This window comes from Lissotriton helveticus, chromosome 3_1 (genome assembly GCF_964261635.1).
Source record: "Lissotriton helveticus chromosome 3_1, aLisHel1.1, whole genome shotgun sequence".
Classification (NCBI taxonomy): domain Eukaryota; kingdom Metazoa; phylum Chordata; class Amphibia; order Caudata; family Salamandridae; genus Lissotriton; species Lissotriton helveticus.
The window spans coordinates 1,021,892,685-1,021,904,790 of record NC_136061.1 but is presented as its reverse complement, the minus strand read 5'-3'; the positions used below and the strand labels follow the sequence as shown (position 1 = coordinate 1,021,904,790).

The 12,106-nt window shown below is 46.5% G+C and overlaps 1 protein-coding gene across 1 annotated transcript in view; it reads right to left on the bottom strand.

The window, feature by feature from the left end:
- Window positions 1-12,106, bottom strand: part of CIRSR (corepressor of RBPJ and splicing regulator) — a 179,070-nt gene that overhangs the window by 59,170 nt on the left and 107,794 nt on the right. The gene's annotated exons all lie outside the window — the stretch shown is intronic.

Here is a 12,106-nt window from a genome sequence, read left to right as displayed (position 1 = left end):
CTTCAGCTTCTTCCTGAAGGAGAGGTGGTCTTGGGTCAGGCGCAGGTCGGTCGGGAGGGAGTTCCAGGTCTTGGCGGCCAGGTAGGAGAAGGACCTTCCACCTGTAGTCGCTCTTCGGATGCGGGGGACGGCGGCGAGGGCGTGGTTGGCTGATCGGAGGTGGCGTTTGGGAGCATAGAAGTTGATTCGGCTGTTGAGGTAGCTCGGGCCTTGGTCGTGTAGGGCTTTGTGTGCGTGGGTGAGGAGGCGGAAGGTGATTCTTTTGTTGACGGAGAGCCAGTGAAGGTCTCTCAGATGTCCGGAGATGTGGCTGGTTCGTGGGATGTCGAGGATGAGTCTGGCAGAGGCGTTCTGGATCCGCTGGAGTCTCTTCTGGAGCTTGGCGGTGGTACCGGCGTAGAGGGCGTTGCCGTAGTCCAGTCGGCTAGTGACGAGGGCCTGGGTGACGGTCTTCCTGGTCTTGGTGGGGATCCACCAGAAGATCTTCCGTAGCATGCGTAGGATGTTGAAGCAAGCCGAGGAGACGTTGTTGACTTGCCTGGTCATGGAGAGGGAGGAGTCCAGGATGAAGCCCAGGTTGCGTGCATGGTCTGTTGGTTTGGGTGCGGTGCCCAGGGCGGGAGGCCACCAGGAGTCGTCCCAGGCGGAGGGTGAAGAGCCCAGGATGAGGACCTCCGTCTTGTCGGAGTTCAGTTTCAGGCGGCTGGTCGTCATCCACTCGGCTACCTCTTTCATCCCTTCGTGCAGGTCGGCTCTGGCGGCGGCTGGGTCGTTGGTCAGGGAGAGGATCAGCTGGGTGTCGTCGGCGTAGGAGATTATGCTGAGGTTGTGTTGGCGTGCGATGGCCGCGAGGGGGCTCATGTAGACGTTGAAGAGGGTGGGGCTCAGAGAGGATCCTTGAGGGACGCCGCAGATGACTTCGGAGGCCTCTGACTTGTACGGTGGAAGGCGGACTCTCTGTGTTCTTCCGTCGAGGAAGGAGATGATCCATTCCAGCGCCTTGTCCTGGATTCCGACGTTGCTGAGGCGCTGTACTAGGGTGCGGTGGCAGACAGTGTCGAATGCCGCGGAGAGGTCTAGGAGGATGAGGGCCGCTGTTTCTCCGTTGTCCATCAGGGCTCGGATGTCATCGGTGGCGGCGATGAGGGCGGTCTCGGTGCTGTGATTGGCTCGGAAGCCGGACTGAGATGGGTCGAGGGATCCAGTCGTCTCGAGGATGGCTGCCAGTTGCTTGTTGACGGTCTTCTCGATGACTTTGGCTGGAAACGGGAGGAGCGAGATGGGGCGGTAGTACTTGAGTTCGGTGGGGTCCGCCGTTGGTTTCTTTAGTAGAGCGCTGAGTTCGGCGTGCTTCCAGCTCTCAGGGAAGGTGGCGGTGTCGAAGGATGTGTTGATGATGTCTCGCAGGTGGGGTGCGATGACGGCGTCGGCCTTGTTGAAGACGTGGTGAGGGCAGGGGTCGGTTGGTGATCCGGAGTGGATGGAGTTCATCGTTTGGATGGTGTCTTCGGTGCTGATCGGGGTCCAGGCGTGGCGGGTGGTGGTGGGGGGTGGTTGTTCGGTCCTGGTGTGCGTTGGTTGGTTGTTGAAGCTGTTGTGTATGTCTGCGATCTTGTTGTGGAAGTATGAAGCGAGGGAGTTGCAGAGGTCTTGCGATGGGGTGATGTCGTTGTTTCCTGCGCTGGGGTTGGATAGCTCTTTCACGATGTTGAAGAGTTCCTTGCAGTTGTGTGCGTTGTTGTCCAACCGGTCCTTGAATGCAGTTTTCTTGGCGGCACGGATCAGCTGGTGGTGCTTCCGGGTGGCCAGCTTGAAGGTGGTCCTGTTGTCCGGTGTAGGTTCCCTTCTCCAGACTTTCTCGAGGGCTCGGCAGTTCTTCTTGGAGCTCTTGAGTTCGTCGGTGAACCACGGGGCTTTCTTGCTGCCGGGTCTGCTGGGCGGGGTCCTTAGCGGGGCGAGCTCGTCCGCGCAGATGCTGATCCACTTCGTGAGGTTGTCGGCAGCCTGGCTGGGGTTCGCTGAGCTGGTCAAGGTATTCCGACCCTGCCACCTTTTCTTTATCTGTAACTTTTTGGGGGGACTTGGCAGCATCCGAGTACCAAAATGGCTGTCAACACTTCTTGGTTGAAGTGTTGGCAGCCAATCAGATCTCAGCATGAGATCTGTTGGATTCACAGAGGGCCCGAGTCCCTAGATATACACATTTGTTTTTCCTTTAATATCTCAAAAACTACTGAACGGATTTACACCAAATTACAAGTATGCTTGAGGTTCAGATTCTGGTATGTACTGATAAGTGTCCAAGCATGACGTTCTTTGGCGAATGAGGCTTTAGCCTGCATTTGTGACAGAATTTTTGCAGAGGTGTTGCTTAACCGGGAGAAGGTAGCTTCTTCCATGGAGATGGCCTACACTTTTTTGATATCAAGAGCTTCTATTGCCAACCTCAAGTTGCCTTCCCATGACTTAAATTTATTTTTCCATCTGTGCCTCTATTTCCTGGCAGCATGAGTTGGTCAGGGACCCAACCACCTCAGCACAAAATGTTTAAGAATGTTTGACAAAGGCATTCATTCTTTGCATTTCTTAATTTTTTAGACCTAGTTCCAGCCGAGCCTGAACTGGAGAGCTTGATTTGGGCAGGTGGAAAATGGTTTTATAGACGCTTGGCTGGTGGCAGCAGTCTAGCCCTCTTGGAACCCTGCGAATTACTTTTGCTTTAGCGCTGACATCGGTAGACATTGTTGCTGCTCTGGCGCGATTAAGGCGCCAGCGCTTCTGAAAGTTTTTATGCTCATTTAAAATTGCTAAAATCATTTCCTTATTTCACCTACCGATTGTATTGATTAAAGCTGTGCAGCCCGCCCTGTTCCATCGCGGCTGGTGCCGTTTGCGTGGAGGGTGAGGCGAGCCGCCATCTTGGGTGGAGCTGGACCGGATTTAGCGGTCTAGTTCTCCCGGGAGGCAGGCTATAAAACAAATGTGTATTCAGGAGCGCAGCGGGCGCGCCGAATGCGCGCCGAAGTCGCGCATAAGTCAAGCCCGTCTGCGCCCGTCCGCGGCAGTCCGGGGCCTGGGGCCAGAACCCCTGGTCAAATTTACAAATACTCCTCCTTAGCGCTGTTGTCACTTAGACCCTCTGATAGTGCAGGATTCGCCCCACCTGCTCACGCTCTAAAGCGTGCTGCCACTTATGGTATTCTGAACCCACAGATTATCACTGGTAAAGCTCTCAGGCCAAGTTCCTCCTTGCCTCCCTTACCCTCTCATGATTTAGAGATTAATCTTAAATGCTTTTATCTAAACACTAGGTCCATGGTTAAACACCACACGGACATTTTCCTCCTGCTTCAAGTTGAGCAACCAGATATTTTACTCCTTACAGAGACCTGGCTTAGCGCCGATTCCTTGCCCGACATCTTAGCAGCAGTTCCTTCGAATTACTACATTCTGCACGTCCATAGACCGGCTGACAAAAGGGGCGGAGGGGTCGCCGCGATTATTCACAGCTCCCTTAAAGTTTCTCTCCTACCGTCCTTTGACCTCATAGGATCAGATAACTTGATTTTTAAAATGGACACTAATTCTGGATCATTACTTCTGATCCTTATATATCGTCCTCCTCAAAATATGCCCACTTTTGCGGCATCCTTAGCAGAACAGCTTGCCCCTTTAATAATTTCTTACAAAAAAATCGTGTTGCTGGGCGATCTCAATCTTTGGCTGGACTCTGTTGAGTCAGACACTCATGCAGCTGCGTTGAAAGAGGCCCTCCTTGACATGAACCTTACTCAACAGATACATCTTCCAACCCATGAAAAAGGGCATAGCCTTGATCAGATTTGGTCTCAGAACATCTCCCTGGCTGTCAATTCCATCACGCCCTGCATTTGGTCGGACCATTTTTTGATCAATTTCACTATGACTATCGAAAGAAGTAAGAAGCCCCAGTCCCAGACAGGAGGAAAAACCAGATTATGGAAGAAGGTCGACATCCCTGCTTTTATTGGTTCTTTAACCTCTTCCCTCCCCTCATTAGATCAGGATATTGAAAATATGGAAGAAGCCTTTTCTGACTGGCTACTCCAGGCAGCTGATGCACATGCCCCCTGCATCAATTTTTCCCGCTCTCGCCCCAATGACGCTCATAGGTGGTTTACACCTCTTTTGAAAACTTATAAACTCGAAGTCCGTCAAATGGAGCGAAAGTGGCGAATAGCCTACTCAGAACAAGATAGAGCCAACTACTGTAAGGCCCGAAAGGACTATCAAAAGCTCATTCAGAAACATAAAACAGATTATTTTTCGGAAAAAATTCTTAATGCTCACAACAAATCAAGAGAACTGTTCAACATTGTGGAAAATCTTAGCGCCAGTGACAGAACCTCTCTCCCGGTGGTTCCCACTCAGAAGCTCTGTAACTCGTTAAACTCCTTCTTTTTTGATAAAATCTGCACTATAAAACAGGGTATTCCCACTACTCAGTCTCCCCTCCTTTTGGCGGACACCTTTTACAATCCTGTGACCCTGGATTCTTTTCCCTCTATCGATAGTGCCAATTTAATTAAACTTCTCGCTAAGGTTAAATCAGGTTCTCCTGATGACATCTGCCCCCCTTATATTCTGAACGAAGTAGGAACTAGCATTTCCGTGGGTATACTTTCTATGCTGAATGGATCGCTCACACAGGGCAAAGTCCCAAATAATTTTAAAAAGGCCCTCCTTATTCCCCTTTTAAAAAAGGCAGGAGCCAATCCGCTAGATCCGCTCAATTATAGGCCCATATCCCTGCTGCCTTACTGCGCCAAACTTTTGGAGGCTCATGTATGTGACAGCATCTCCAAATTTTTGGAGGATTCAAAGTATCTTGCACCTAACCAGGCTGGCTTCCGCCCTTGTCATTCTACTGAAGGAGTCATTCTTTCGGTGCAGAACACTTTGAGGCGGAACGCGGATGCAGGGATCCACCAGGCTCTGGTGCTACTTGACCTCTCTGCTGCGTTCGACACGGTCGACTACACCATCTTGGTCGACCGTGTCGAGCAGGCAGGTCTTAGGGGCCCTGCGTTGAGCTGGATCCGTTCATTCATCACTGGTCGTACTCAATCAGTTAGATTGGGCTCCTTCACTGCCCCTACTATATCTACCATCTGTGGAGTACCTCAGGGCTCATCTTTATCACCCCTGCTTTTTAATCTATACCTACGTCCCCTTTTATATTCCCTCCGGAAAGCGAAAGTCACCATCCTCAACTATGCAGATGATTTGCAGCTCATCTTCCCTTTGAACACCAAGGACTCAGTGGTAGAATTTCAAAACACCATGTCCCACATTTTGAGTTGGATGAACTGCAATCATCTGAAACTTAATCCAGGCAAGACCGAATTGGTCTTGCCTGGACAGAGTGCACTTAGTTGGAACCCCAGCTTCTGGCCTTCTAGCATGGGGGCCCTTCCACCTAAGTCATCCTCGGTTAAGAGCCTGGGAATTTTCATCAGTGAGGATCTCTCCCTAAAAAAACAGGTAGGAGCAGTTGTGTCATCTAGCTTTTTCCAGCTGAAGAAAATTAAGAAAATTGCCTGTTTCTTCTCCCCGGCTGCCCTTACACAGATCGTCATTTCCCTGGTCCTTTCCAGATTAGATTTTTCCAACAGCCTTTATTTTGGCCTTCAAAGTGGAGAGCTTAAACGCCTCCAGCTCGTTCAGAACCAGGCAGCCAGACTTCTTCTGAATCTCTCCAAGAGGCAGTCTGTTAGACTTGGCTTGAAGCAGCTACACTGGCTGCCTGTCGAACAACGCGTAGCTTTTAAAGCAGGGTGCATCTTATTTAAGTCTTTACATGACTCTGGCCCCCTATTCATTAGAGATCTATTCAAAAGATACAGCCCTTCCCGTAATCTCCGGTCCATCCACAAATCCCTTCTGATCGTCCCTTCCTATAAGAGGAAACGTCTCGGAGGCAGCTGCTTTGACCATCTTGCAGCTGCCTTCTGGAACTCTCTCCCCCTTGATCTTAAACTGAATGATAACATCCTCAGTTTTAGACATTCCCTGAAAACCTGGCTCTTCTCGCAGGCGCATTACTGAGCTGCCTCATTTCTACGGTGATTGTTGTGCTACGTTCCTTCCTACAGCGCCATGAAGCCCTTGGGCGTACGAGCGCTTAATAAATTCATTTTAACATTAACATTAACATAGACACTTGCTTAAAATGAGTTCATCATGGCTGCCTCCTTTCCGTGCATGATTTCCAAGCCATATGCTACTGCTGGAATGAGCCGGACTGCCCTACCTGTTAGCAGGTGCTGATATGAAGGGCAACTGAGTTTCTCTTGCAACAGCTTGAATGCATAGGTTAATGACTACGCTTTAAACTGTAGTGAGCCCAGATGTTGCTTCAGTGTCAACTGGTGTGCCATGTACATGCCGAGGTTCTTGTAGGAGGATACTACATCTATGCGATTGCCCTTTGAGAACCAATTGAATGTCTTATACTTTTAGAGTCAACAAGACTAATTCATTTTGTTTTGTTTAGGTTCATTTCTAAGCCTTGTTGCTCTATGTATCCTACCAATACGTTGATTGACCTTTGTAGCCCAATGGGAGTCTGGCTCAGAATGAGTAAGTAATCTGCATATTGTAGTTACCCAATTTTCTCTGTTGCCAGCTTTGGGAAAAAAAAAACTCAACTTATGTCAAGCGCTCGTCCAGATCAGCCAGATAGCGATGAAATAGGATGATGTATAAGACGCACCCCTGTTTCAAGTCATTGTTTGATTGAACTTTGGATGTTATTCTACTACCATTTTCGACCTTGACCTGAGCCCATGTGTCACTGTACAGAGAAATGATTGGGTTGCCAGTTTTGCCCAAAGGGGGCCTTGAGGTACTCTTTCAAAGGCGGATTTGAGGTCTATGAAACATGTGAATAAGTGGCTCTTTTGTTGTATCGCCTTTTCAACTAGTATGCTTAGCGTTTAGAGGTTTGTGATTGTCCAAATGTCTGCCCTAAATCCGGTTTGTGATTTTAGTATACATTTTCTGTCATTGGCCAGGATTGGAGATCTTGGAGTAAACAGGAAGTGAATATTTTGGCTTCAATATCAATGCCTATAATTTGGAGGGGATAACTGGCTGCCATTCTTGTATATGGGGTGAAAGACACTCCCTTTATATGAGGGCGGAATCATGTTAGAACGGCAAATATGTTTAAAAATTAGAGTTAAATAACTGGCTCAAAGGTTTATGCCATACTTTAAAAGAGCATTAGGAAGGCCATTTTGCCAAGTGCGGCATCTGCCTTCAGCTTTTTTATTATCTTCTCCAGATGCTTGACATCAGTTAGGATCTCTTCTTCATTTGTTTGGGTGGCGGTTACAATCCGTACTTCTGGATAGCCAGTACCTGCACTATGGTTCTCTATACACTGTTTGCCTTCCTGCGGCCTCCCAGTGGCCTCAAACACTGTGGTCACGGGCTTTAATTTAGTTGGACTAGCCTCACCCCTTATTGCGATGAATGATGGAAAAAACATTGCGTGAATGTGGAACTTTTAAACGTCCTCCAGACTAGGATCAATAGACTTCAGCGATTAAAAAAATTGGAGGCCCGTCTGCTGCTTTAACTCCCCAAGCGTGCATCTATGGGCATGGCATTCCAGAAACTGCACTGGCTCCCGGCGGAATAGCGCCTCGCTTTTAATGCTCTCTGCTACTGTTATAGGAGCTATAGGAAGGCTGGGCCGAAGTATCTCCACTCTCTTCTCACTCCTTACTCTCCTAGGAGGTGCCTCCGATCCTCAGAGGTACTTGTGTAAGTGCCCAGAATTAAGAAAGCTCGCACTGGCCGAAGATCCTTTCGCTTCCTTACCTCTAAACTCTGGAATTCCCTCCTGCTGCAGCTGAGGCAATCTCAGTCAGATCCTCAGTTTCGCAAAAATCTCAAAACTTGGCTTTTTTGATCTCCTTATTCTTTCTACCGCTTCAGTCTGCTTCTGACCGCCTAGCGCTGGGACACTCCTTGTAGGAGTAGCCATGCTCTTCATGTATCGCTCATTCTCATTCATTCAGAACCAATGTAATTATTTTCTCTGTATCTGGACTGCGCCATTGAGGATAATCCATTTGTTGCGATCAATTTGAAGGGCCCTAACTATTTTTTCAATCCCTTAAAAAAAATAAGCATTCCATAATTCTATAGCAAGTGGGGCATAGACCCTGCTATTAGCCCCTGGTGCGCATGGCAATAAGCAGTGAATACCAGGTTAGTAGCCCTCTGTGGGTTGGGAACTAGGCCTGGTTGCAGGCCTGGCACTGCGGCCACAGTTCCTGCTGCACATGACCAAAAGCTGTGCACAGCAGGAGCTGGTCATTCCCGGCATATTAGGTGCAGGGCCTGGCTGAAGGACAAGCCCTGCAGTTAACCCTGCTGCGTGTAGCGGGAGGCCAAAGGCAGTGCACAACGGAGGTTGCTTCCTGCAGTTGGCTGGATGCTGTGCCAGCCCCGCTGCACACATGACCAAAGACTATGGGCAAGGGTTGGCCCACCCATGCAGTTTAGGCACAGGAACAGCAATACGCAGCAGCCGCAGGAAAATAAGCACATCACAACAAATGAAAATCAGCAAAAAAAGCACAGTTAAACATAGAATTATTGTGCTGTCTTCAAACATGTAAAACCATTGAAATTCACCAGTTTATGGTGTGTGCTGTGTGAGTTGGAAAACATAACAAGTGAATTTCAGTGTTTTGAGCCAGAACCATTCTCAGATTGATATCCACTGAGAATAAAACAATTGAAATCCATATGTGCATCCATCCATAAATAAGTAATAATATCACTGAGACAAACATTTACACCCCTGATTGCCTCTTTGACTCTGTACCTGTATCTATAATATATCACAGGCTCAAAGTGTTTCCTCATTTGCATGGGCCAAGCCCCATACAAATGAGGGAATTCACTCTTGAGAATGTGGTGGAGAACACCAACGTGATCTTATAACAGAAGGGGCTCTATAAACGTCTGAGGCACCTTCTGTAATACAAAAATACCCCAAGAGCCCAAAAAGCAGGAGTAAAAAGCATGTGCACGCCCACTGCACACTCGGGGTATGTTCTATAGTGCTGCGCCAATAATTAATTACACATATTAATACAATTACAGCTGTCAAATAAATATGAAAACCCTCCTACAGGGCCTAAAAAGGATTATCATAGTGCAAATCTTCTATCCTCATGGTTAGTTTGAGTAGGTCACAAATACAAAAACTCGTGCCTACAACGGTAATATGTGAGATTCAATGTAACTAAAAACCTGCCTACAGGCTTTAGAGCAGTGTAGAAACAATTCACCCTTAACAGCCTAATTGCTTTATCACAGGCTTTTCACAATAATTAAGTCAGGCCAACTGTGGAATTCATAATTTTTCATAATCGACAGACGAAACCTTCGGATTCATAAATAAAGTTTCCTAATAAACCAATAAGGCTTGTCACTATGAGCAATAAAAGTCTACATAAGGTCGCAAGCTGACAACCATCAGGCGTTCATGTATAACAGGGGTGCTCAAAGTATGGCCCTTGGGCTGCTAGGGGCCCAGCAGACCTTTCTTTGCAGCCCGCCAATCTCCTGGTTGCAGCAAACAAAGCTGCTTGAGGGCCATTATTTGGGGGATTCTGCTAGCCAAACAGCATTTTTGGGGGATTCTGGGCTTTGTTCCTAAAGCCAGTTCACCTGGTTTTATGAGCAGTCTGCCCTGCTCACAGAACATGCTGAAATGACTCTAGAAACAAAGCCCAGAATCTGGACAGCTGTAAAAAACGATGTTGCAACGGCATGTTTATGTTTTTCTGGATTTCTGGTTTCTGGGCTTTGTTTCAACAGCCAGTCCAGCTTGTATCATCAAGACATCCCTGCTCTTAGGCATTCCTGGACATAGGTAAAAGCTTAGCTGAGAGGACAGTGGAGTTGCATAAACAATATTAAGGAATCTGTGATCATGATCACAGAGGGGCAGGGTCAGCAAGTGTGGGTAGGTGGAGTCAGGCAGGCAGTTAAAATGAACAAAATTATACCGTATCTATATTTATTACTTACCGGTAACAGAATGTAAAATGTGCAAAAAATATTTTAAAAAAATAATTTTCTATAAATATTTGGAAAAGGTGTGCTTTTTTTCTCAACCCTATAATCCCCCACCTTACTCTATCTCCTTGGGAATGCCACGGCATCGATGTGGTTGTCTGGCACATACCAGGCTGTACGTTTTGGCCCCCGAGAAAATGTTTGTGAGTATTGATGATCTATAATGTTTCAAATATGTAATAAATGACTGTTTCCGAAACAACCGATGATCCCCTCTCAAAAGGGGACAACACAAAGTATCACAGCGAACATCTTCCTCCCCAGGGTTTGTAAGAGGGTCTGACCCTCACTAAAACCCTGACTACCACAATAATCTGTTAGACTTTAGGTAACAAAATAGTTGTCTACAGCCTGCAACACAGTGCAATAACAATTCATAATCAAAAGCCTATTGGTTTTAACACATGCTTTTAACACTAAATATGCCATGTCTATTGTCCTTATTGTTCACTTTTCATAATAAACTGATCAAACTTATGGCATTGGACATAACTTTCCCCGTTGAACCATTTTGAACTGCAGCCTTTATCACTCCTTGTCACCATTTAAAAAAAAATAGCTGTATTCAATTTTAAGAAGTGTTACAGTGCATCATACAGTCATATATAATCATAATGCAGAAATGCAGACAGACAGAAAGTGAATGCTATGTAACAACGCGATAAGCGTCTCATGCTGTAGGCGTGGGTGAAGTTTCAGTGCAAAAAATCAACATTAGAACTTGGAGGGATAGTGGCAAACACAATCCCTCCTTGTTATCATAACCTACTCAGACCTACTGTATTGAGCACAAGCTTTCCCTCAAGACAACAATTAGGCATGCCGCCATAAAATTACAAATATACAGAAACCTAGTTCGCAAAACAATATACTATCGCTCCTAAAAGGGCATAACCAGGATAATCAAGGTGCACATTTTCTATCCCCATGGTTTGTCAGAGGGAGTACCAACACCAACATCCGTGCCCATTATGATATTCTTTGAGATTCAATATGTAAAAAAGCCCCCGCTGTAGGCCTGAATACAGAATAATACAAAAAACACCCTTAATTTCCTATTGACTTTAACACAAACTCATCATAATGAAGATGTCCAGCTTACTGCCTTTATCATCACTTTTCATAATACAAGGATCAGCCCTTTAACCTTGATCTTTAGCTTGTCATCATACCCAACATTGTCTTGCTGTACTGAGCAAAAAATGTCTTACAAGGCCAAGCAAAAAGTGCAGCGCACACACTCATTTTCAGGGAAAGCACACTTTCTGCCCAATCAAATGCTGTACTTAAGGGAATCAACATGTGGGCGGAACTAAAGCCATTTTCTCAGCAGTATTTCCGATGTCAAGTAAGACCTAAAGTAAGACCTAAAAAACAAACATCCGATACACACTAAAATACAAATGAGAAAATTATGTCGGAAAAAGCATTTCCAAAGTTTTTCAATAGCAATAAAAAACGACTACATCCTTCTTGTAACTTTGCTGAAGAGCCACATTTGAAGCTGTAAGGCCCCAACCTCCCAAAACATTAGTAATTGATTTTTATTTCCAAAACTATATAAAAGCATAGCAGTAAATAACCATGGGGAGGCATTTACTGACACAAGCTGTGTAAGCATCTCTTGCACTCTAAGTGCTTTTCCTCCCCGTTATTTAAAACTTTTCAAACTTCTACTATGGAGGATGGACCACACACTGCTTCAAGAGCTTTCGAACAGATGCAAACAGCAAGAAAGGTCATGCCCATCTTCATACAATCAGCAGCACCCATGAAGAGAGCCCTCTGTGCACCATACAATTGTGGATATATTTAATGATGATGCTCTAGGGCGGTGCAACCGGTGCAACCGCACAGGGTGCTGACTTCAGGGCGCGCCGAGTTAAATTTGGTTTTAAAAGCACCTGCTGCCAAGTTCCTTGCCTCCAGCAATTTCTAGACAACAATAAAAATGTCAAGA